Here is a 3,793-nt window from a genome sequence, read left to right on the forward strand (position 1 = left end):
GACAACACGTTGACACCAAATACCATTGATTTTTCTTCCATGTAAAATGTCTCTCATAACTAAGTACTAAGGGAATGTTACGTATTTAGTGGAGCATCGTACACAACTTCGCGTATTGAATTTGCAGACATTCTTTCTTTACGCAAAATTTATGGACACACACGGCGCATATATATGCATTGCAAAACCAGTAGAGCCCTTCAACGCTACATAGCTTGCGATATGCAAGCCGCAAACTTTCTCGACTCACGCGCCTTTGAAGAAGGAACAGTGGTTCAGACATGGCAGCAGAAAAATGCCGATATACCCTTCAATACCTATGGCTCGAGCCACCCATAACCCAAGCGTACGCGAAAGCAACGAGCGCCCGCGGCCGCCGGTGAGCCGGAGCAAGCGGCGTCCTGGCCGTGACGTCAATCGCGATGGGCGCCACTCCAGATTCTCGCCGCTGATCGTGTACGCGCTTTGTTAGTGCTCGTCTCTCTTTCTCTTTTTACCCCGTTAACCCTTCCCCCATGCAGAGTAGCCAAACGGAACTACCTCTGGTTACGGAACTACCTCCCTGCCTATCTCTGTATCTCTCTCTCTAGAAGTCGAATCTGCCAATAAAAACTTGATGGCGTTCTCTTTTATTTTCTCAAGATAGCAGGAGAGAATCTTGATGTCTCTCGACAAGCTTTCTTCTTCGAAAAGAACTTAGTAGGGAACTGATTTCTATTCATCGCGTTACTGCAAAGTGAGATCATTTCTTTGCACAGACCACAGCAATTAGACATTACACTTTAGGACTTCGCCGTGTCAACTAAGTCATCTACTGTATATGCTCGAGTAAGAGCTCCCTTCCCCATCTAGCGCTAACGCCCATTTTCTTGCGAACATCAGTCGCTGCCGCCGGTGAAAGAAAGGCTGCAACAGGACTTCTCATGTGCAAGTCACCTCGAAGCAGCAAGCACGCTACCGCGCCCCTGTGGATTTTCGTCATTGCGTTTAGTATTCGGTTGATTCCATGAAAAACTCATTAAATTCCGTTTTTGGTCATTAACAGTTTTATGTAACGTTTCAGCTAACCTTCGCTGTCGTGGGATCACTGGCATGCACAGAACGACAAAAACATGACATAGCAACTCACCAGCAGGCCTCATTTAAAGTTACAACGTGCTGCGCGCATAGCCCACCCGTGCAGTCTGTTCGAAGCATTTCCTAAATGTTATAAAGGAAATTCTGTCGTACTGCAAATAATGGCAACAGACAATTGAATGGTATGGGTAACCACTTGACTTTATTTGCACAACTCTTTTGGTTCAAAGGTACATCCACTCCTTTGTTACATGAAAGGGGTAGTATTCAAAACTACTGGGACTGCACATCAATGAATATATCAGAACGTGAGAAGTACAGTTCTAATTTTGTAATCGTCATCCTATTGTACTTGTTCCAAAGAATGCATGTTCTGACGCCTCCGTGAAAGATGTGATATTAGTAGAGAGAAAAAGCAAAGCACTGAACTATGCAATGCATTCGGCAGTACACGCCTGAAGAACTCCAATCGAATGAGACTAAACCATCGCTAGCTTACACACGTGCGGTCAGCGTGTGGCTTAAACGTGACTTGTTATTCATCCTAGATGACGCATTCGGTCCCAGTTCTGCAGCCATTCCTGCACGCGTGTATGCCGCGAAAATTGTGTTTCAAGCACGTTCCCACCCTGCTGTTGCTGCCACACGTAGTAACAGAGCATGGGCGACGGTTCTCGGATCCTCGGGGCTCTGTACGTGGACCTGCACTCCATTCGATGAGGAGCCCGGCATGGTCGCGGAGCGCACATGGGCGACGGTGTATGACCGGACTTCCAAGACGTGGGGCTAGTCACGTGCCCGGCACACGCATCTGTAGAGCATAGCGACAGCGGCGAAGCTGTGCCATCGGAAGTGTCAAACGCCAGCACGGAGGTATCCAGTGAGGGCGACGAACAGGTGCGCAGAGAGTCCGACAAGTCTTCGCTGCCCACCTCGGGAGTGGACGCTCGTGGCATTGCTCTGATCACTGAGCCGCCGGTGTTGAACAGCCATTCGATGTAGCTGCCTGGTTCTTGAATCGGGCCAGCGTTCGTCTTGCTGGGGGGCTCTATGTCGTTGTCGTCAACTGCAAGAGTGAAAAACGCCAGGTTAACAGCTCCCTGGCAAGACGATGCTAAAACAACTGAATGTCTGGCTGGTTGGTCTTCGTACGACGAAAGGCTTCCAACGGCTTTTCCAACGGAAGAATTGTCACGGATGAGAAAACAGTTCTTTAGTTGATCGTTTTCGCGGTACGGACTGTTGTCCCGCGGCTGCTTGCACGAACATTTATTGATGAAATTAATAACAAATAAAACAACGCGTAGTTGTGCGGACTAGGCCTTGTCTATGGAGGATTTAAGAACGCGTTATTCTGTTCGTTATTACTCTCGTTACTAAATGTTCGTGCAAGCCGCCCCGGTCAGCCACACCGGAACGGAGGGCGGCATTCACGTTTTAGCTCGGCGTTTAGCGTGTCAGAGCACACCATTCGCATAGTTGGTTCGCTAGTATCAAGAAAAAAGGAAAAGGTTTTGCATGGTCTGTTTCAATGTTTCAACTTTTCTCGACAGAATTTCCTCTTTTACTGCGACAACGCGTTTTCATTCTTTTTCATATAGAAATCCCGGCAATGCCCATGGGGTCTGCGCAATATGCGCAGGAAAGTCCATTTTCTTTGTATTTATATTAACCTATTACGTTTGCGCTAATTGCCGCTGCACCTTTTCACTGTGCCAAATTTAGTTAGAATTTCCCACACTACCTCACACGGATGACTTGAGCCAGGAGTGGACACCATAGCAACTAAATATTCAATAAACACTGTCTCTCCTCGTGAAAACGTCTAGCTACTTGCACTGTATCCGTCCGCGTATGCGCCGTCTATCCACACAAGCTTTTCTTACAGCATCTCTTGGCGGTTATACAGTCCTAAAATAGCCGCACCCGTTGGTGTGCATATTTGTCCCAGAACAATAATCGTCATCTGCCTTGCTTTGATTTCCTTTATTGAAAACGCTGTGCTCAATACTTTCCTGTCGAGAATGCAATGTCACGTTTACAACGCGCATACGGTTATATATAAAGTTCCGTTTTTACCCTTCCCTTACGTAGAGTAGCAGGCCAGATGCTCCATTATCCGGCCGACCTCTCTAGATTTCCAATCATTAAAATACTTCTTCTTCTTCTTCTTCTTCCGTTTTTACGATAAAATAGGCACAGCAGACACAGGCATTGCTTCCTGCAACTGCCCGATATGAAAACTCACTCTAAAGGGAAAATCATGCCTGCGTCCGCTGGCAAATAGATTTATAGTGTAGGCCTATATTCTTTATTGTGCAGTCACCCAGTAAACCTTGTTGCTGGGCTTGCCGATTCCTAACGCTCAGGAAAATGTGGTGCGCCAAACAAAGGCGAGAAGGCACATACATAGATATGTGCTGTAACCGTACGCTCCCGGGGTGAGCGCGAAATAAATGATTCTATGTAAACGAATACCTTAGTCTCGGTGTTCTTGCGGTGCGCAATGGTACGTTACGATCCAAACTCAACTAACGAACAAAAACAGCTCGCTTCGTCAATGTTGGCGGCTCCCTTCAACATGAACTTGAACAGGAATCGAGAAAAGAAGATGCCAGGTATACGATTTTACTAGTAAATGCCCTAACATAAGCGCACTACGTAAGATAAAAGCGTAATACTTACTCCAACAGAGCTGCAAGAAGTTCTTGTTGAA

This window comes from Dermacentor andersoni, chromosome 6 (genome assembly GCF_023375885.2).
Source record: "Dermacentor andersoni chromosome 6, qqDerAnde1_hic_scaffold, whole genome shotgun sequence".
Classification (NCBI taxonomy): Eukaryota; Metazoa; Arthropoda; class Arachnida; order Ixodida; family Ixodidae; genus Dermacentor; species Dermacentor andersoni.